Below are 22,842 nucleotides of genomic sequence, written 5' to 3'. Positions count from 1 at the left end.
TGGCAGTTGAAGTGCCTCCACCAGTTCCTGGCTGTGGGACCTGGAGCAAGTCACTCAACCTTTCTGTGCCTCTGTTTTCTAATGAGCAAAATGGAGAGAGCACAGCCTCCCCGGGTGGTGATGAGGATTCAGGAGGTAGGACTGCAAAGAGGCTATAGTATTGCCTGGCGTATGTTAAGTGCTGTTAGTATTTTTCTTCTTCTCGGCAGCTACTTCAGCTTAAGGTACCTCAAGAATGGGACAAAAGCTTTTTCCACATACTTCTATAATGCTCTATCCCATAGTGCATCCTTGACTCATCCCATATGTACTGAGGGCCTACTAAGTGCCAGGCACTGTTTGAGAGCTGACGAATGCGAGGATTTCACACTCGAGGGGAGGGAGGAGAAAGACATAGAAACAGATCGGAACTCTGGAGCCAGGAGTGGAACGCTTTGAGACCTGTGGGCGGTGGGGCGGGATCCTCCAACTCTGGCGAGCGTGTGGTGGCGGAGGAAGCAGGGAGCATCTGCCAAAGGAGATGACCCGAGGCCTGAGTGGGGCATAGGTCTGCCTCCACGGGAGCAGGGAGAGCAGTGCGGAAACAGGAATCGTGCGGAAAGGCACAGGAACCCAGTATACTCCATGCACACGGCCCCCTTGTGAGCCTCCGCGAAGACCCAGCTGGGTGCCCAGGCACTGGTCCACGCGGGAGGCATGAAAGTTCCTTTTAGCATCTATGTTAGGGCCATGGCTGCCAGCACTGGGCAGGAAGAGGGAAACTCTGTGAGCGCCTCAGCTGGGAGGGCCTGAAGAAGTGAGAGTGCCGGGCCAGGCCACCGCCCCACCTTCCCAGGGGAGGTTCAGAGTGACTCCACCCCGAACCCAGCCGCCAAGGAGCCAGGGCGGCACAGCCAACCTTCCCAAGCCCGGCAAGGAGGGCAAGGAGCCAGCTGAGCCTGCCTGGGAGAAGAACTGGGCTAGGGAGGTGCCATCCTTGCAGGCCAAGAACAGGAACCCCGTCTCGAAGCCTCTAGTTCTGGGGAAAGCCACACTGTTTCCCTTTGCAAGAACTGGAGGAGGGGAGGGCAGCGGGGAATCATCAGACCTCTTGTGGGTGGCAGATGTGACTGCTCTGGTGTCTGCGACCCCAGCACGCCCTCCTTCTCCAGTGCTCCCTCCACCTCCGTCCTGCCAGACACAGGCACATCTCTGGTATCCGCACTGGGGGCAGGACAGAGTCCGGAGAGGAGAGAGCTGGTCTGGGAAGCAGAAGCCCCGGATCCTAGTCCAGTCTCTGCCCTTAACCAGCAGTGTGGCCTTGGGCAAGTTTCAACCCCCTCTGGCCTTCTGTTTCCCTTACAGTTTGCTGGGAGGAGTTAACATGTCGTGAAAAAATGTCGAACGCTTTACTGGGGACTGGGTGTGTTTTCTGACCCCTTCATTCGGTGTGCAGTCTCTGGGCATGGGAACTCGCCGGGTTCACCATTGCAGTCTGACATGGGCACACCTAGCACCTCTGGAGGCCGTTCTCTGGAACGGCGGGAGTGGGGAAGTGATTTCAGGCTCCAGTGGGTCCCTCTTACCTGCTCCTGCCATGTGATTACCCACAACCACAGGGGAGGCGAGACCTATGGAAGGAACCAGTGGGGCAAGAGCAAGGTACCGAGAATGAGGCGCTCACTTCCCCCACCCACCCTGCGCCCTGGGATGGTTGCCATAGGTGCCTCCCCAGGAGCCGCTTGACCTTCCTGGTCAACAGAGTCCACTTTCGTCTGAGTGGGCAAAGTTCAGAGTCAGAAGCTACATTTCTCACCACGCTTGCCTCTAGCGTAGCCATGGGACACAGTTGTGGCCAAAAAGATGAGAAGGCGATAGACTGAGATTCTGGAAAAGCTCCAACAGGTTTATCTGGCGTTTTGTCATCTGGTCTTCGTATTCTTACTGCCTGGAATGTAGCATTGATGCATGGAACTTTAAGAGGCATTTTGTAACTGTGAGGACAGATCCACATGCTAAGAGTGACTGTGCAAAGGCCCTGATGGCATCTTTGAGCTGCCGTACAAATCTGGACTATCTGTTTCTGGAAATATAAAATTCCTAATTGTTAAAGCTGCTTTTTTTTCCCTGGGGGGAGATTAACGTGGGGGGGGGGGGGGTTGAGTCTGCTATTTGTAGACAAGCACAATTATAACCAATAAACCCTTTCCTCCAAGGACTGGGTCAGTGCCACCTTGGGCATTCCCTAAGACCCCACAAAGGACTTGTCGCACTGCCCCGGAAAGCCAGTTACTCATACACAATCCCCAGCAGACCACAGGCTCAGGGAAGGCAGGGTTGGCGCATTCCGTGTGGACCGGAGTGCATCCCCAGAGCATGACAGTTCCTGGAAAACATGAGCTTCTCTGCATGCTTTTCTTGAATCAATGAATGAAAGAACCCTTTGAGTTCTGATTCCAGGAGATGTAGCTGACTTGCCTGAGATGTAGGACCCATCCTCTCTGGCTAATTTTGAAACCTCTGTTGACAGCTCTTTGAAGAAGTCAGCTTTTAAAATGTTTTGCCTAAAATACCCAAAGCTTTGTAAATAACTCTCCCAGCCTCTCACAGAACCGCTGCCTTTTCCTAACCACCCACAGCCCATCATGGCTGCCCTCAACTTGCCACTACCTGACCCAGAAGGCAACTCACACAAACCCTCTGGCAGATCCTGATGCCAGGTGATTATAGTAGCTGAGAAAGGGCACGTCCCACAACATACAGAGAGCTTGATGGAATATATACAAATGCGTATATGGAAACATTCACAGACATCTTTCTCAGGTTGTTTTCCTACCATAAACATCTCAGATATTTTTAGATTTGTGTAAAATTACTTTTTCCATGACTTCTAGAAGGTTCTAACAGTCTCCTCCTCCTCTTTCCTTTATTGTGACTTTCTCTTCAAAACCTATTTTCACTATGTCCCTGAAACATTCACGCTTTTTCTGTATCCAAGTTATTCAATTTGGATATCCAACCCCGCAACTTCTTTGTTTGCCTATGAAAAGCATAGAAAGTCCATGTATTACTGATGAGAATGCAAAGTCCGTATATTTCCAATGAACTTGGAGTTCATTTATTGAGGATGTCTGTTGAGAGTCACTTGAAGAAAATCACAGAAGATGCAGCAGGCTGCTTGCTAAAACCCTCTCAGTCGCTTCTTCCTGGGTTCACACCCTCCCATGAAGTTCGAGGCCACACAACCTGAGGCCCACCACTCTCCTTCCTCATCCACCGGCTGAATGGGGAGGACTTCAAGGACTTGGAGGAGGACAGAGCCACAAGATGGAAGGAGCTTGGGCCTCTTGAGTGGCTGCATGAAGCGGAGACCTGCAGATCTGCACTAGTCTGCTACAGGAGCAAGAAATAAATTTTATGGTACCAAACCAGTGCTTTGGAAATTTATCTGTTATAGCAGCTAGCATTATTTACAGATTCCTCCTTACTTACCAGTAGCACTTTTTTAGTGTTTCTATTCTAAAATATCACAGTTTGCTTTGTATTAAAGCTACTTGCACCATAACTGTGCTGAATGCGAGGGTTTAGATCAATGGTTCTCAACCTTGGCTGCTCAATAGAAGTAACTGGAGAGATTTTAAAATTTCCTGTGCTTGGGCCTCATGCCTAGAGATTGTGATGCAGTTGGTCTGTGGTGGGACCCAGCCTTTGCATTCTGTGAGTTTCCCAGGTGGTTCTAAAGGGCAGCTGGAGTTGAGAGCCACAGTTCTAGAACAAGGGTTCTCAAACTTGAGCATGAATCAGAGCACGTGAAACACTTGTTGAAACATGGATTTCTGGTCTCCGCTCCCAGAGCGTCTGATTCACTGGGTCTGGGGTGCAGCCTGAGAATCTCCATTTCTAATACATTCCCAAATGAGGCTGTTGCTGCTGGTTTGGGGACGACACTTTGAGAAGCCCTGATCCAGACTTTTAAATGCCCTGCAATAACAGCAATCACTGGTGTCACACCTATAAAACAACACTAGTCTCTCAATAATTGAGTGTGTAATTGAATTGAAAATGAAGACGCATAGGCCTTTATACTCGATAAGGTGACTCTTCTTACTTTGTTTTCAACAGGTTCAGGTTGAGTTTGCTTAGTTGTGCAATCCAACCTAGCCGCTCTGTAAGAACAGGAAGAGGGGAGAATGTTTGGGCAAGGAGGAATTTAATACTTGGGTTTGAGCTGGCAAGTGGAAGCAAATATTTATTGAGTACCTTGTATGGGCATGGCACTATGTAGACCTCTCCCTATTTTTATCCTTTGGCGAAGGAAGATCTATGGAAGAGAGAGGGACTTCCAGATGTCTGTGACTGTGAGCAATAGAACTCAATGAGATGGAGGCAGGAGGGTCTTGGTAGAAGGAATGGCCTGAAATATCAATATCAACACACACACACACACACACACACACACACACTGGGTTTACAGGGAAAGTGGGAGAATTGGATTTGGTATCTTAAGGAGGAAGAAAATAAATGGTGGATGAAGTCAAGAAGTCCGATGACCCAACAATTATCACTTTTGTGACTCCGTGACCACCTGGAGCTCCTCTTTCTCCCCAAAAGGAGGACACTCCCTCAACCAGTGCTCTGAATGAAGCATCTTCCATAGCCTACAATCATCTTCCAAACAGATAGACCTCATTAACCTATAATTTTATATTTGTGATATACATGTACGTACATACTTACATATATATGTACACAAATAGATATACAGACACACATATGATATAAATGATTCACAAGGCAGTAAAGCTTTTTAAATTTAATGAGTGACAACTTTGCACTTAGCATCACTACCACTATTTATTTTACTCTTACTAGTTCCTCTAGAAGTTCTAACAATTATTTTTATAAAATACTATGTACCTGTAAAGGGTTTTCAATGAAAATCTCCTTCTTATTTGAGGATACTTATTTACAAAATACAGACACTGATTCTATCTACTACAGAAACAAAAAGAAAGGAGGGGGAGAGGAATTTATTAAAAGGCATTGATAAGCTCAAAAGAACTGCAAGGGCCAATGAACCAGGATGAGAATCGACGCAGCCAAGGATGGCATCCAAAATCATGCTCAGACTAGTCCTAACTAGATGCCTCCACTGCCAATGTTGGGCACAAGTTGGGCTGCTCCCACCTCCAATGCTGGGTATGGAATGTTGCTGTTATAACCGAGACACTGCTGCTTTGAGGAAATGGATGAAGCTGCTCCTGCTGCCACCATCTTTCCTACAAGCATTCCTGTGTCTTTGCCTCACTAGCCCTCCCCCTGGGGGATGCCTGGTATGGGTATGTCTGGTTAGTAAAGCCTAGGTCACATCCAGATGCACTTCTGCAAGGGAGCCTGGGAAGTAGTCTCTCCTTTCCACCCACAGTCATAAGGTAGGAAATTCTCCAAACATAGCAAAGAGGTTTAGATGCTGGGCAGTCAAACAGAATGACAGATGTCTATTTTACTAGTTTCAGGAAATTAAACATTGTATGATTTTCATTTCCTTAAATTCTACTCTTAAAATATTTCAAAGTGATACAGAAAACTTTTTAAAATAATAAATTTGCATGCTATATCTGAAAAAAAGCATGTGTCTCCCTGGCATGAAAAGTGATTTCTCAAAGTCTCTGGATCTGGAGGAGCCAGAAAATTGATTCTGTGGCTCTGAACATTTCAATGAGGAACTAACACGTGCATGGTGGGTGGCAACAGAAACACCGGACCTCGTCTAGCCTAGCTGTCTGGATTTTAGTTCATTATATGTTTTCTTCTGAAGACTCACTCATTCTGTTAGAGTTTTGGCGCAAAACAGACGGCCGCTCTAAAGGATGATGGAGCGGGGGGCTGTTTACAAAAGTGTGGGCTCCTTAGTGGAAACAAATAAGACAATGAAGCACCCTGGGGCTATTAAGGGTGGGAAGCTGCTACAATGATGAGGTCTGAAGGTGCAAAGGGAGGAAGCAGACCCGGGTTTGGCAGCTGTGGAAGAACGAGAGGATGCTGGTGGCATACTACACCGTAGACTCCGTTCACCTGAATTCAGCGCCACGTGGTGGACAGTTCCCTGTGCTTTACCAGGGACCTACATCAAGGGCAAAGAGTGACGACTCAAGGAATTTCTCTGCTTTGCTGCTGTGGCACTTTCTCCTAGGCTGCAGAAGGCCACTTAGCCAACACAGGTACGACACAGAAATTCACGGAGCTGGTGTTTGCAGGAGCAACTTCAATCAACAGTGAATAGGAGTCAACGGATAAATGGCCAACTCCTCAGGCTCCATGGAAATCCTTCTGGGGCACACACTTACAGTTCCTCAGAGAGTCCCCGTTGCCCATGACAGTCACCAGGTTATTCATAAACACTCCATTGGCTTTTCTCCCTTCTTTCTTCTCCCTGGGATCAATTCCCAATACTGAAGCTCTTCTCTCAGGTGCTGCTTTTGAGGGAACTCAAACTAAGACACAGAAAGCCAATCTTTGGCAGAGAAACACAATCACTGCCAATCTGAAACTTGGCATGGAGGGAACTGGAGGAATAAGTAACCCTATCTATCTCCTTCTGCTCCATGATGTCCTGCCAGAGTCTCTTGGAAGCCAGAGGCAAGAAAACCCTGTAGATACGGTTTGAAGGGCACAGAGAATGATAGGTGGAGAAGGGCAGAGAGTGGATTGGGAGAGGCAAATAGAAACTACTCATCTCAGTCCACCCCTTCTGTCCTTCAGCAGTTTCAGCATCCCTTAACTATCCCATCAGTTCAGGGTGATGAATTCTGTCACACTGATACCTGAGAGCTAAATCTTTAGTCAGTAGCAGAGCTCTTCGAAGAAGGCAGTGGGTGAAAACAGAGGCAAAGAAACAATTAACATAAAATATAGCTTCTACAAACCCCACTCCTCTACCTAGCCATTGGGCCTAGGGTGATAACCATAACTTCCTTCTTCTCTACCCATTCGATGCTTCCCACATCCTCTGCACCTCGGCACCTTGGAAGGATGAGGTCATTTACCTGTACTGATTCAAACCTTCATTGCCACAAGATCTGAGTGCTGAGTGGTCTTCTCTTCATTTGGATGTCGGTTTCCAATGATCAGGCCTAAAGGGCAAAGAGTGCTAGGAGATGCCTCTGGCCTTCCATGTTTGGAATCCCCCATGTTCCAAACATAGTCCCTCTTGCCATATGGCCATAATGGCCAGCAACACACTCAGCTTATAATTTGGGAGAACTATGGCCGTGGTCCCTTGTGGAGCCTTCTGCCGTTGGGCTCTAGGATCTCCAAACTTATTAAGCTCAAAGACACAGGCAAGGGAGACAAAATTTTTCTAAGTAGGTTACTTCTTGTAATGGTAAGAGGAGGTGCTTCTACCACTTTCCAGACCTGTACATTCTCTGGAGCGGGGAGACGGCGCCATATGTTGTCTGTTGGTCATCTACTGCAGACGGTAGGACAGCGCCCTAACCTACAGGATGTTTTCTGCCAGGCAGAACCATAATGGAGGCTTCAGCAGGCTGTCTTACTGTTATTTCCAGTGCGATAGGCAGCCTCTAAAATGGCTCCCAGTGATCTCTGCTTCTAGGTATTCATGCCCTTGTGTGTTCCTCGCCCCCTGAGTGTGAGCTGGACCCAGTGACTTTCTTCTAATGAACAGAATATGGCAAAAGTGTTGTGATGTCGTTTCTAAGATTAGGTTACAAAGAAACTCTGGCTTCTGACTTGCTTGCTTTCTCTTGCTCTCTTGTTTCCTTGCCCTGATGGAATCCATCTGCTCTGTTGGGAGCTGCTCTCTGGGGAGGTCTGCGTGGCAAGAAACTGATATCTCCAGCCAAAGCCAGCCTGGCCCTGCCGCCTGCCAAGAGTCATGTGAGTGAGCAAATCCTCCTCTTGGCCTGTCTTGAGATGACTACAGCCCTGGCTGATATCTTGCTTGCAGCTGCATGAGAGACTCTAAGTCAGAGGTACCCAGCTAAGCCATGCCCATATCCTGACCCACAGAAACTGGGAGATAATGTTTGTTGTTTTAAGGTGCTAAGTTTTGGGGTAAGTTGTTATGCAGCAATAGATAGCTGGCACATCCAGCCAGCTCCCTCTGGGTGATACTGTATATGCAAACACCAGTGAATTCTGTCGTCATGAGCCCCAAGCTATACTTTTGTTGTTATAAAATGCATTCCTTGCTTGCAGTGAAGTTGTATGGAACACCACTGTAATAGATAAAGTTCTGTATACATCCCCCAAAGATAGGGCAGGCAAAACCATTGCAGGAAAGGAAAGCAAATTCTGTAAATGAAATGGGTATCTCTCCCTTTGAGGACAAAATCCTGCCTTCTCCGTAATCGAAGAGATCCATTGTAATCATCCCGCTACCGGGCTGCTGGCTAGTCCCTCGGGGAATGGCGCCACCTGAGAGGTTTACATTCGCTTCTTTTTTTGGCAGAGTAGTCTTTTTTTTAATTATTATTTAATGCAGTTTTATTTTTCAAAATGTACAGTTGGTGGGATCTGTTCACGCCCCTTCACCTGCAGCTGGGGCATCTCCACCCTTGGTGTTTCTGGTATAAATTACTTGAGCTCTGTGCTTTGAAACCAGCTTAAGTCGCCCTTTACTGAGGAGCTCTTGAAGGGTTGCCCTGGCCAGGGAACCGCGAATCTTCATTCTCTCTGAGACAACAGCTGGGCTTATAAGCTTATATCTGGGCACTTCGTTACAGGGTTTGTCATATGTTGCTTTGTCAAACAAGACCAGGTTATTGAGCTTGTCCTGAACTTTGCCTTTGGACCATTTCTTCTTTGTGGCTTTGCCCCCAGATTTGTTCACTGGGTCTTTGTCTTTCTTGGCCGACTTTCCGGCATCTTTCTTCTTCTTGTTGTCCTTGGGCGGCATCACAAAGCTCGGAGAGAAGCGATTACCACTGCAGCCTTGCTAAGATGTTGGACAAAAAGGCTTGGCAGAGAAGTCATGGCAATGATGATAGCTAGATCAACCTTGGTAAGGGGACATCCATATTGTTGGGCCCGTGCATCCCACCCACCCCTGCTGCCATGACCACTTTGCACGAGGAGCAAACACAGGGTCATCTGGAAGGAAGACTGAATCCCTCGGACAGATCGTCTTGTCCATTTGATTATTTGGGACCTCATCGGCAGTGAACGTCTTTGGTGAGCGTGTTCATAGAACCCAGATATCTTTACACTTCGTACCCGTTCCCCGAGATCCATCCATACACCTCTCCTCAGACTTCCTTGTCACCAATCTTTCAATCCTGCTCTTTCCAAGTCCTTGCACTGCTGAAAGTCCTACCCACTCAGAGGACTTCCCATCACTGTTATTTTCTCAGGCCATCGCTCAGTAGGTCTGTCATAGTGGCCACCCACTTCTGGTTGCTGCCAGGATGCCATGCAGACCCATCCATAACCCTGCTCTGTAACTTTTTCTTCTTTACTAGCCATGAGAAACTTCCATGAAGACATGGTATGGCTGCAAGGAGAAGGAGCAGGCACCGTGGGGTCCCAGGCACATGCTCATGTAGGTACTCGTGCCCTTCAGACCACTGAGGCTTGCTGATTTTCCTTTATTTATTTAATTTTTTTTTTTGAGAAAGATTAGCCCTGAGCTAACATCCGCCACCAGTCCTCCTCTTTTTGCTGAGGAAGATTAGCCCTGAGCTAACATCTGTGCCCATCTTCCTCTACTTTATATGTGGGACACCTGCCTCAGCATGGTTTGATGAGCGGTGTGTAGGTCTGTGCCTGGGATCCGAACTCGTGAACCCTGAGCCACCAAAGCGGAGCATGCAAACTTAACCACTACGCCACCAGGCTGGCCTTTTTTAAAAAAAAAAAATTTAAAAATCTTTTTTTATTGATATTCTTGTTTAATTTATATATATAGTCTACTGTCTTTAGTATAGGTAGCAAATGCTTTCTCCCATCTATCTCTTGTCTCTCTCACTTTGTTTATAGTGATCTGGTAGATAAGAGTTTTCATGTTTATTTGTTTTTTTTGTGAGGAAGATTGGCTCTAAGCTAACATCTGTGCCAATCTTGCTGAATTTTGTATGTGGGATGCCGCCACAGCATGGCTTGGTGAGTGGTGTGTAGGTCTGCACTGGAGATCTGAACCCATGAACCCTGGGCCACCAAAGCAGAGCATGCGAACTTAACCACTATGCCACTGGGCTGGCCCCTGATTTTCCATCTGCATTCTCAGTTGGATATTCAAAGCTTTTGATTTGTTCTTCTCTCTGTGAATACTCTTCAGTGTCTCCAGAGGTAGCCAACCTGTACCACAATCTTTATAATCACCATTGTCACCACTAAGAACCATGGCCATTAATCTCAAACATAACACCCTCCACATGTGTTCCATTCCATCCCCTGCCACAACTGGTGGTGATTTAAGTAATCCTGAGGCCACTGAAAACCACAGAACCAGTGCCCTTGCCCCCACAGATAGTTACATGTGTGCTTAATAAACATGCCAGCAGCCCAATCGCAGAATCCCCTTCTGAAGGGCTGTCTCCTTGGGCTGCTTCTGGTACCATTTGTTCTCAGTGTCCTGGGAGAAAACAAATGGTACCCCGCTACAGCACATTGACGAGAATCTAGTGAGGGTACTATTTACAAACGTGTGGCTGTGGCAAGTGAAGTGCTCTGAGGTTGACGAATGAGGAAGCCACTGCTGCTATTAGCCTAAGGGGAGAAGAATGGGACGGCTCCTTAAACCTGGTGGGGCCTTTGGCTGTAAGGGAGAGCTGGCTTCCAAAGGGGAGCACAGCCATTGTCAGCCTGAGACCTGGCAAGGAGGAGCTGGGGAAAGAAGCACGCTGACCATTCCCTCATCCCACCGTCCACTCCCTTGCCTTCGTCTGCTGTTGGCTATTGAACAGAAGTCAGAGAGTAAGAGGAACTGGTGATGCAGTACAGAGATGTCAGCCTCCAGGGTCACAAAGCACGTTGAGAAGGGCGGCAGGTGGACTTGGAAGGGCAGATGAAGGTCATTCAGCACACTCCTAATCCCACCACAGAGTAACTCATCCTTCCAAGAAGGTAGGAATGGAGTCGGCCTAAAGGTCAGGCGCCATTTCTCTTGCCATCTCTGTTGAGTCTTCAGTTCCCCCATCTGTTAAAGGAGATGTTGGTTTATTTCCATGCTTCCCAAGCTGTCGTATTAGTACCAGTGGGGGTGGGGGCCTAGGCCAGAGTGGCCTAGGGATGGATAAAGTCATGGTGTGATGCGGATCACCATTTTTGCTTGAAGATTTGAAGAAAAAAAATTCTTTCCTTGAAAATCTATTATGAACTAGAATACAGTGTTGAAATGAAATAGAGTTAGGGAGGTGAGGTTTAAGTACCCTCCCCCACCGCCCGCAGTTCCCTGCTGGGGGATGAGTCACTCTCGCTGGTCACCAAGCGGCTTTGCTGGAGAACTTGGAGAAGCGCTGGGTGGTTGGGAGGAGCTCCTCCACGTCTGACACCCAGAGCTTCTTAGAGCTCAGCTTCTCCTGGCCCCTGCGTTCTGTTCCCTCACAGCCTGGATTCGTTTTTCAAATAGGCCCAAATAGAAAAGCTCAACCTGGGAAGGCGTGCGGCTCTCTCAAAACATGTCTGAGTCTGTGAGCCCCTCACCCCTGCAGCCCCAGCCAGAGCTGAGAGGAACGCAGTGCTGCCCTTTGGTCAACTCCTTGCAGTAAGCTGTTCCCAGGAGGGCTGCTGGCTTAGCGGACTTAAAAAAGTATGCAGTGGGACAGGCAGCTAGGAGAGCGAGAGCAGAGTCAAAAAGGGACAAAATGGGGTAGGAGGTGGGAGCAGAGAAGAGCTTGGCAGTTGGCGGCGGGAGTGTGATGCCCACAGTGGTGGTGGGGCCTATCTTAGGATTTGTACCAAACGTCATTGTTGCTGCAATGGAGCAAACGGAAATAGACCTAAATTTATCTGGGCTGCCGTTATTTACTGGCTCTGTGTCAGGCTCTGTGCTAAGAACTAAGGAAAGTTCTAGACCAAGAGAGATGAGCCCTTTGCATGGCACTTACCTTCTAGTAGGGGGAGAAAAACAGCACAAGGAAGCAGACTGACATCTCACTTCAGATACTGATATGTGCTGTGAACAAACGAGGCCGTGGGACAGTTCAGGGTTGGCAAACTTTTCCTGTCTAGGGCCAGACGGTAAATAGCGTCAGTTCTGTACGGCCTCTGTCGCCACTACGCCTACGTAGTACTCAGTCCTGCTGTTGCAACACAAAGGCAGCCATGTGCAATATGTAAATAAGTGGGTGTCAACAGATTTGACCCGCAACCATAATGTGCCAAGCCCTGGGATAGGACAATCTGGGGAGAGTAGGGAGGACATCAAGCAAGGCACCCTGGGGACCTGAATGATGAGAAGGGCCAGTTATGGGTGGCCTGGGAGACGAGCTCTCCAGATAGGACAATGCACACGTGCAAAGGCCGTGGGGTAAAGGGGCACAGCTTGTTCCAGGGGTGGAATGAGGCTGGTGCATCTGGAGTGTATTCAACAAGAAGGGAGGAACATGAGGTGATGTCACCAAGGTAGTATGCCACTGAGTCTGGAGTTTTTCTAAGTTTGATGGGAAACCATTGGAGGATTTCAAGCAGAGCGATGAACAGAGAGGCCTGTTTCTTGTCAGAGAAAGGAAACATAAGAGCAATTTCTTCTTTACAGAGCACCTGGCCAGCGCTCAGCATGTGGAGTAGCTAACTCTTCTTGTGTACTGGTGGAGAAGGCACCGTGCCTCCAAAGAGTCACCAAATCCGGGAACAGAATGGACTGTAGGAACCAGCTAGCACATCTCACATCTTCTACAGACAAGTAAATTGAAACCCAGAGAGGTTAACTGCTTTGTCCAAGATCACTCAGCAAGTCGGCAGCAGAGCTGGGACTGGAACGCTAAGGAGAGAGAGAATGTTAGCAGAGGAGCTTGGCCTCACAACAAAGCATTCGTTGCGGAAGGGGCTGGATGATTCTGGATCCAGTACGGTGATGTCACTTGGCTCTATCAGCGAGCCTAGCCCCATATGGACTCAATGTGAGAGTTCTGGAGAGACAAGCTCTGAGAAAAACCTGAGCAGCAAAGACGTCCAGGCGCTGTGGGGCCAAGTGGTGGCCTTGAGTGCACCGAGGAGGTGTGGGGCATAGGCGTCCTTCCAGCACTGTTGGCTGAAGAATCATGGACATGGGACTCCAGTGGAAGAGGCCAGAGGTGGACGAGAGGGCAATGGCAGGCACTGAATGGAAGTGACAAGGACTTGTTTGTGAGTGCTCTTGACATACCCCCAAGAAAGCTCAGAAATACTTGAGTGGCACTGAGAAGAGCTGAAACCTGTAATGGCAGGTGAGACTGGTGAAATACGATTTACTGCTGTCAAGTGCATCACCTTTTGCCACCCTGTCTGGTATGGTCTCAGGAAACACAAGTCGTGTTTGAAATTCATGTGAGAGTACTCGGACCCGTATCCTCGTCCATTCAGCTACACCGGCACCAGCTCAAGTATCTGTCTGCCACCTCCTCCACAACATTGGTTTTTCTTAGAGCTAGTATACATAGTATTAATGACCCCAGACCTGTGCCAAAGGCAAGCTTTGGCAACCCAGCACACTGGTCTGGGCAGGATGGTGAGAGACGAAAGGGTCACCCCTTTCCTGTGGAATATGGCAGGGCTGGGCAGCAGGAGGGCCATGCTTGGGGTCTTGAAGTCAGATCTCAGGAGAGGGGGCTCCTCTGCAAGCAGGGAAGCGGGCTCTCACCAGGATAAGACGCTGCCAGCCTGCCAGCCAGCACTGCTTTCCTGGCTTTCCCGGGCAAGGGCTCCAAGTTCTGCCTCTTGCACAGCAAAGCTGTCTTTCTATTTTTAGGGGAAGAAACGGTCATGACATGTACTTTCCAATTTTAGGGCTCTCGCCTGTGTTCTATTTCTAGTGACCGACAGGAAAAATATCTCTCATTCTGCATGTACATATTTGAAATCTGGCCAGTGGCTTCAGAGTCCGCTCCCTGGAGAGGGTTTGCAAGAGAGAATCGGTTCCAAACAATGACAGGGCCATGCTCTTAGCAAAACATCAGCTGCATTTTGCAGAGAAGATGTTGACCTGCATGGCGCCAACCCTACTACCTTCAACCACGGGAACATTTGAATCATGTTTTGTTTCTTTCGAAGATTCAACTGTGGCCTTGGGGCTTTCTGCCAAAGAAAATGATGAAACTTCAGGACATATAAGTAAGAAAAGTCAAAGTTTCAAGAAATGAGTGCCAGCTTCTTCATGACTTTCTCCCAGTGGGTCCCACTCCAACAGGAATTACAGACCATGATAGCGAAGGGGCTTGATGCTGCACACAGTACTGGACACAAGGCACGCTGGGCGGGCCTGAATTCCAGGCTCTAAGCCTGCACAGGAAAGGGTGGAGGGAAGGAAGCCGTGAAAACCAACGTTGGTGAAGACATTAGGAGATGATCTTCCCCGTGGGACTAGTGAGGCTAACACAGTTCAGGGAGGTCAGCCCCACTGGCCCCAAATAATAGTTCTATAGCTGGCATTATTCATACTGTTGCGAATGCGCTTCCACCCCTAGGAGCGGGAAACTGGACTCTCCCTCTCGGGGGGATGGCTTAGTTCTTCAACCCCGGGTACACTTGGTGAGGCTGAGCAACGCCTCTGGAGAGCCTGGCTTGTCAAACTGGAGTAGCTGTTCCCTGAGATTACAGACTGTGACAGGTACACAAAGCCTAGGAAAACACAGCATATGTTTCTGGAACATTCATTTCACCTGCAGATTAGTCATTAAAAAATAATGTTAACTATTTAATGACGTATAGATGAAGCCTATTTATGGCCGCTTCGTGTGTTCCGAAAGTCTTTCCTCTATTGGGAGAATGCCCTACCTCGTGAGTCCTGCAGGAATTCGCTCTCCCATCTTTCCTTGTAGGCTGTGTCTTAGGCGGTGCAGCGCAGGCGCACTCACATAAGACATCAATTGGCAGAAAGCTGCATGAGGAAGGAGCCTCGAGGAATCTAAGTGTTGGCAGCACCGCCGCCAAGGCGCTGTTTGCCACGTGCGGCCATGGAGAGCCTCAGCGTCCGGTCCCCAGTGGGCTCAGAGCGAGCAGCGCTGTCTCGGGCAAGCTGTGGGGTTTGTGTTCGAGGCCAACGCTGCAGGGGATTCCCTGGGGCAACCCTGGAGCCGTGGTCTGGACGTGTTTTCTGTACGTGGAGAGCACGACTCTCCGGTTCACCTGCGGAACCCGCGGTGGCCCTTAAATTCGTGTTCTGCCTGAGGTCTCGGGATTGAGCTGTGCCGCTTTCCCCCCAGGACCGTAACTGCTGCACACGATGTGTGATGGAGCCAAATGCAGGAGTTACATGAATCTTAGAAGGAAGCGTGAGATGCCAATGAAATGTCACACTCGTCCGGGCACTTGAGGCTAAACTCTTTCTATTCTTTTTGGTTGTTAGGAACATTTTAGTGGAAACATTTGAAAACCCCTGGCCTAATGTATAAGCATGGAAAAAAGGAAGTAAACGAGACCTAGGAAGGAGGCAGGACAAAGGAGAAAGACGACACAGGGAGAAAGACAAATAAGCGAAAGAAATATTTGTGCACATGATGCCCGCCTTAAAAAGCCTGGGACATTTATTATCCCAGGCGATCCTCGTGTCAACCTTGTGGCTGCCCCTATTTTACAGATGTGGAATTTGAGGCCACACAGAGACACTACGGGACTTGCCCAAGAGTATGTTCTCGGAAGGCAGCTGGGCAAGTGTTGAGGCTGAGCCACTTCCTAAAAAGAGGTTTGATGAATTGAATAAACAAATGTGGTTCTGATGGGGTGGCCAGTGACACTGTCCCCTGACCACAGCTGATTGGTCCAAGGTGGAAAGAGTAATGATTGTGTCAATTAGAATCCTTTCTGAGATTTTTTTTTACACATCAAGAGAGAAAATTATTCTGGTTTCCCTTAGAGTGAAGCAGTGAGGTGTGAGTTGTGAGAGCCGCTGGTTTCTGAGTCTTTCCCTGTGGGGTCTCTGCTTCTCCAACTCTGTCACACAACGGGGCAGGTGCTGTCTTTTCTCCTCTTGTTTTCCTGCAGAGTAAAGGAAACTGAAGCCCAGAAAGCAAGAACCACAGAGCATCTTTCCACCTCCCAATCCAATTTCCCTTCTCTCTAAAACTCATCCCCACTGCCCCATACATGCCAGGGGACGTGACCATTGCAGCCCAGCAGGGCAGTCCGACAGGTGTGGCCCCGCTTGGGCCCTGTGGCTTCAGGTGTTGAAATCCTCCACGGGCTGAGTGTAAACAGCTCTGGGCCAGGGGTACTTTAGCTTCCAGGGTGCTGTTGACTTTGGCTTGAGCCACAGCTCCGTTTCCTCCTCCCCTGCTCATTCCTCTCATTCTGCAGTGTCACAATGATCCAGGCCCCACACACACAGGAGGTTGTGTCTGCGGTGTGCCAGCCAAAAGGGGCCTGGAAATAGGAAGCTGGCTGCTGAAAAAAACAGCGTCTCCTTTTGGAAACACGTGTGCCGCCACATGGCTTGCGTTTGCAGGGTGGCTTGAGGTGTGGCTTGGGAAAAGAAGAGGGGAGACCCAGTCCCACTGGGGGCTTCTGCACCTGGAGCTTCCAGCCATGGGGAGATAGAGCCAATATCACTCATGAGTGGAAAGGAGAAGGCGGAAAAGGGAGGAGGTGTGGGTGATGCTCCAAGAGTCCAGAACTTACCTGTTAATAATTACGGCTATCAGTGACTAGTTCTTACCGCATGCCAGGCTCTCTGTTGAGCACCTTACATAGTCACTCAACTTTCACAAAAACCCTGAGATAACTACCTTATTATCCCTATTTTTCAGGTAACACGTGGAGGCTTAAGGCATTTGCCCACAGTCCCACTGGTAGAGAATGGCAGAGCAGAGGTCTGAGAACTCGTCTTGCAGACTTCAAAGCCGTATTCAATTAAGTACTGAGTATTAGGTACTCAGTCTTTTGAGTTCCAGATGGCTCACAAAACAGACCTTTGCGAACAGCGTAGTAGAGTGAATTTAAAATCTTTTGTCCCCCAACAGCTATGTGAGGACTGTGTGTCCAGTCAGGCTGAGCTCCTCAGTGAGGCCCCTGAAGAGTCACAACGGTGTTCCCCAAGTGCCCGCTGGGAGCTCTGCCGCACGCTCCAGCTCCTGCAGGCCTGCCAAGGCTGTCCACAGACTAACCACATTCGCACTAGATCAATACAAGAAACCTGACTGCTGGGCTTTTCTTCACTTTGTCGCCCAAATAACACCAAGTCAACATGGGCTGGTAATGTTTCAGCGCTGATTTTTAAGGAGGAGTTACAGTTTCCCACAGTTCCAAACCCTTGTCGCTCAGCTGGAGGAAGGTGGGGTATTTTTTGTCACTGTACGTGGATTTCCCCTCCATACCCCAACTCATCCCTGTTCCGAGGATCGCGTTTCCGACTTCGAGGGAGGAGCGGAAATAGATACAGAGAAAACATCATGCTCCTTTGTTTGTCATCAGGATCAGTTCACCCTTTGTCAGTCACTCGGCCAAGGCCGGAAGTGGCAGTGGGATGGGTTCTATGTATAATACAGGCAAAAGGCCTCGTTCGTGAGTCTACAGCCAAAGGCTGCTTTGGAGCAAGGACACAAAGCTAGACCACCAGGCCTGCGAATATGTGGCCAAAGCAGACATGCGGGTCAACAGCAGCACTCCTCTGAGTCAGGATGTGGCCTCTCAAGGCTCTTCGAGAGTGCTCCAGGAAGCTGGTACCAACCAATCAGGGCACACAAGAGGAAACCGATTTTTTTTTTTTAAAGATTTTGTTTTTTTCCTTTTTCTCTCCAAAGCCCCCCGGTACATAGTTGTATATTCTTCGTTGTGGGTCCTTCTAGTTGTGGCATGTGGGACGCTGCCTCAGCGTGGTTTGATGAGCAGTGCCATGTCCGCGCCCAGGATTCGAACCAATGAAACACTGGGCCGCCTGCAGCGGAGCGCGCGAACTTAACCACTCGGCCATGGGGCCAGCTCCCCGAGGAAACCGATTTTTAATGTGAACCAGTCTGTGGGGCCCTTGCGGGCAGCGACTCTACCTTATGAACTCATTTGTCTCCCCTTAACATAACGTAACACACTGTAATCCAGATGGCCCTCAATGTTTGTTGAATGCATAAATGAATGAAATAATGAGTTAATGTAGCTCTTGAGACAGACGTGACGAAGTTCTCTTCTTCGGGGAACCCTATCTTTGCCCTGTTTTTGACTGAGGTGCTGGAATCTTCTGGGTGCCAAACTTGTACCTTGTTCTTGTACCAGATCTTGTGATTCTGCTTTAGCTTTACAAGTTTCTACACTGATCCCAAAGTTGGGGGGCTTGTACCCCAATGTCCTACAGAGCTGTTAACGACATAATTCTTTCTGCTTATACCTTCCCTGTACCCTCAGCCATAAAAGTCAGACAAGAATCCATTGAGCCTAAATCAGAAGACCCATTAGCACGACAGACACTGTGCTGGACTCTTGCAGCCTCTAATGACTGAGTCTTTGTTCCCAGGCCAAGCTTCTCTATGTGACTTGTTCTTACCTTAGGACAAGTTCTCTCCTGGGAAAGAACAAGGCCTCCTAACAAACCTGCCCCATAAGTTCTTCGGAGTTTCCTAGTCACGAGAGAATTCCAACAGTGGACACAGTTTACGCCTCCTTTACCCCTACATGTGGGAGATCATATGTAGCAGTTAGTTACTGCTGTATAACAAACCACCCCGAAACTTAGGGACTTAAAACAACAACCTTTTCTTATTTCTCACAAGTCAACAGGTCAGAGAGGTGGTTCTGCTGGTCTGGGTTGGAATTGGCTGATGTTGACTGGGCTCGCTCACATGCCTGTGGTCAGTTTGTTAGGCGACTGGAGGACAGACGGTCCAGGAAGGCCTTGGTTGGATGGCGTGGCTCTCTTCCATGTGTCTCTGACTCACCTCCAGCAGATTAGTTCCTGGTGAGAGCTGGGATAAAAGAGAGCAAGCAGAAATGAGCAAGCGCTTTTCAAGCCTCTGTTGGGGTCAAAGCCAGTGACCAAACCAAGAACCAGCGTGGGAGGACGCTACCAAAGGGACAGATGCAGGCAGGCGTGAAGAACTTCGACCATTGATGCAATCAACCTACCATACCATGGAAGAGAGTGTAGCCTTCACTAGTGGGAAGCATTTGATACAGCGCCTGGGTGCGTCCCTGATCCTCTCTTATGATGGGAAAACTTTCAAATCAGTGACAATGACACTTGAGATCATCAAAGGCCTCAGTTGAAATCTTCTCTGGCGATGAGCAGTCTTTGGCCTTGTCAGTCTGCCGGTTTTTCCTCAAGGACCTCAGCAGACGAGACCAAAAGGAAGGACTTCCCTGGATAGTCCAAGCTGTTTTTAAGGTCCCCAGTCAGTTCCCCTCTGTGTCCTGAAAGTACTTCCTTTGTATCCACAATGACACAGACAGCCGGCTTCCTGTCGTTCTCCGTCTCTTGGCTCTTGTACCAAGCTTGGCTAGCTCAAGCTGGACATCCTCCCACATAATCCTTGGATTTCCACCGCAGCTGTCATCATCTGGTGGTTTTGATGCTGTAGGTGTCAAGAGTGGGAGAGAGGATTCATTTTTGGTGCTTCTAGAAGCTCACTTCCTATCTGGTTCCAGCTGCAACTCTGCAGCTAAAACAAGTTCTCAACCACACAGGGAATATATTCAGAAAGCCCAGACTGATTATGTCTTTCTAAAAGTTTAACTCCCTTCGCTCCCATCATGGAATAGCTGAGTCCTGTTGGAGATCTGATCATTCTCATGGGCTGGGCTGAAAGACCCTGCAAGGATTACTGAATGCAGCAAGATTGCAAGATGCCAATCACCTTTTGGAGATCATCTCAGTTGGAGACATCTGAAAAAAGCAGGTCTTTTGCAGGTTTTTCACTTTTTGGTAAGGTCCCTGCTTCAAGGATGAGCCCTAGGATTTTTAAGCCTCTTGATCCTTGGGTGAACAGACACCATCAAACTCCTATTCCTTATATTCTGTACCCATGACAACAAATCCAGACCAATTCCAGTCACCTTTCCCATTAATCCTGGATGTTGACTCTCAACCCTTCTCTAACAGCACTCCATTTAATCACTCCAATTGATCAGGCAGCCAACTGAAATGAAAACGATTTACCATCTTGGATAAGGATGGACCAAGGGTTCCAAGATAGAAATGAGTAAAACAAGTTATTATGGATTGAATTGTGCCCCCCCAAAGTTCATACATTGAAGTCCTACCCGTCAGAATGTGACATTATTTCAAAATAAGGTTATGGTAAATGTTACTAGTTAAGATGAGGTTTCACAGTCTAGATGAGGTTATACTGTGGTATATAACTTAATCCAGTAAGACTGGTGTACATAGGAAAAGAGAAATTTGGGCAGAGATGCACGCAGGTGAACAGTATATGAACACAAAGACAGAGCTCTATAAGCCAAGGAATGTCAAAGATCGCCAGCAAACCCCCAGAAACTATGGAAGAAGCATGAACAGACTCCCCCGCACAGCCCTCAGAAGAAACTAACCTGCTGACATCTTGATCTCAGACATCTAGCCTCCAGAACTGTGAGATAATACCCTCCTGTCGTTCAGGCTGCTCAGTGTGTGGTGCTTTTCTATGGCAGCTCTAGAAAACGAATACCCAGGTCAAAGAGAATCTTGCCTATGGAGCACAGGTTATTTCTAGGAGATTCAAAGAGTCAGGCAATTTTAAGACAGAAGGGCAACTTGGCGACCAGATAGACAACTTCTCTCCCCCCAGACACAAACCCACTTTGTGAATAAAGAAAACAAAGCCCAGAGAAGTAATGCGGCTTGACTAAGTCATTGAGTCAGCTGGTCAGAGCTGACCTTTAAGGTTGGGTCTTCTGACTGTCACTCCCCATGCTCGATTTCCACGCACACTTTAGTTTAGTCATTTGCTTACAAATATATCTCCTCTAATTTACCATGACGCCTTGAAAGCAGAGACTATATGCCTGAAATCTGGCATGGTGCCTTGTATATTGTAAGTCCTTAATAATATTTGTTTGTAATTAATAACAATCAACATTAATTAATAATAATTAACAAATTGTTACTAACAGCTAATATTACCAAGATCTTCCACAGGCTAATCTTCATGTTGACCCAAGAAACGGTGCTTTTCTGGAAGCAATTTCTGTGCAAGAGAAAAAATGGGAAGCAAGGCTCTCTATGTGTCAGGCTGTGGACAGCAACTCCCAATGGCCTGTAAGTGATCAAGCCCTGTCCACAGTCAGCACGGGCCAAGCCACCTTCTGCTGACAATATGGTGCTCAGGGTGGAGTAAGCCACTAAGAAAGGTCTGCCAGCTGCCCACGCTCTCATTGGCCAGATGCCTTCAGCAGCAATGAATCTGCACCTCTTCCCCAGCTGAGGGTCCTGTGTGCTTCTTAGAGGCAGCGACTGTCTTCTTTATCTCCACACCCCACATATTGCCCAGGGCCCAGGGGCGGCTTGTACCATGGTAGACGCCCAGTGAACGTGTGTCAGTTTGGACCAACCTCCCATGCAGACTCCCAGCTGTTGAACAGAAGGAGAGGAAATTTTGCAAGGTGTTATTTTGCTAAAAATATACCTTTGAGGGGAATCTCATGCTCTGTTAGTTATACTCTTCCTTTCTAAAGCTGGAAGAGTGTTGAAAGAAATCATCATCAAAATGATACTTTTCAACACTCAAAATGTCTGCCCGAGTTTAGAGAACAAAGGTTCATTCACTCTGCAGGAAAAGCGCCCGCCAGGCCCACTTATGACGTAGATTTCACACTGTGCCCGCTCTTTCATAACAAACAAATGTTTGTAAAAGCTTAAGATGTGGAACACATTTCATACAGATAGCAAGTTCTAAAGATGGTGATTACATTAAGTGTATTTTACACATCAAATATATTAAACATATTTGTGAGGTGACTTCATAGTACTCATATCTTACTTTCATAGTCAATTTTGGTATTTTTATAGTTGAAATGGGTTATGAGGAACAGAATACAATTTGTTTTTACTTGAAGTGATAGGAAGTCAGGATTGGCTTCCACAGGCTTTATTCACGACAGGTGTTCAGGATCTGATTAGATCGAAAAGAGGGAGTCACTGGGGGACCTTTGGTCCAGGACCAGAGCCAGTGACATGATTATGGGGTTCAATTGCAAAATCTCCCCTTTCCGCTACTTGCCGCCTCACCCCACCATGCTCCCCAAGGGATTGCAACCTCCATGCCAGGACATGCTGGGTAAGTGGGCGGGGGTGAGTGAGAGGACCCCACCAAGTCGACTGCCTAACGTACCATGACACTGCCAGCCCAGGGCAGGGACAACACTGCCATGCTCCTCCCCAAGATGTCGCGGGGTGCATGCCCAACCATGAGCCTCCCTGTGTCCACTCCCAGGGCTCCTACAGGGGGCAGAAGGTAGAATGAGGTCTCCCTGCCTGCAGACAAGACCTGGTAGCCACCCTTGACGAGGGCTAATGGCAGTCATGGAGCAGGAGTGGGAAGAGGAGGTTGGTCGAGGTTTGGGACGCCAGGACTGGGTGTGGGGAGCAGGGTCACCAGTGACATGAGCTCCATTGTCCCATCAGACTTCACTGAACAAACACTAATTCAAAGATAAATTAAGAAATGATGCAAGACAGCCATGGCAGTGAGTTAGGCCCCAAGCAAGGTCTTCTGAGCATGATCTTGGGCAGCGGCACCAGCTGCTTGCCCCTGAATCCAGGTCACCTGAGACGTGTCTGTGGAGGTG

The 22,842-nt window shown here is 48.3% G+C and overlaps 1 protein-coding gene and 1 pseudogene across 5 annotated transcripts in view; both read right to left on the bottom strand.

The window, feature by feature from the left end:
- The window catches only part of PDHX (pyruvate dehydrogenase complex component X), a 180,024-nt gene that overhangs the window by 17,851 nt on the left and 139,331 nt on the right, over positions 1-22,842 (bottom strand). Inside the window, exons 13-14 of one of the 5 annotated variants that reach the window (XR_011524058.1) lie at positions 19,186-19,631; positions 18,801-19,025 (exon numbers count right to left, since the gene is read on the bottom strand). The exons of 3 other annotated variants lie outside the window; for them this stretch is intronic. The gene's annotated coding sequence lies outside the window, so the exon portion shown is untranslated. Of the gene's footprint in view, positions 1-18,800; positions 19,026-19,185; positions 19,632-22,842 lie in introns of those variants that run through there. One more of the 5 variants, XR_011524057.1, reaches the window with a different exon arrangement.
- Positions 8,460-8,977, bottom strand: LOC103564239 (small ribosomal subunit protein eS25 pseudogene; annotated as a pseudogene).

This window comes from Equus przewalskii, chromosome 11 (genome assembly GCF_037783145.1).
Source record: "Equus przewalskii isolate Varuska chromosome 11, EquPr2, whole genome shotgun sequence".
NCBI classification, from domain to species: Eukaryota; Metazoa; Chordata; class Mammalia; order Perissodactyla; family Equidae; genus Equus; species Equus przewalskii.
The sequence above is the reverse complement of the archived record's forward strand: the minus strand, read 5'-3'. Positions and strand labels throughout refer to the sequence as shown.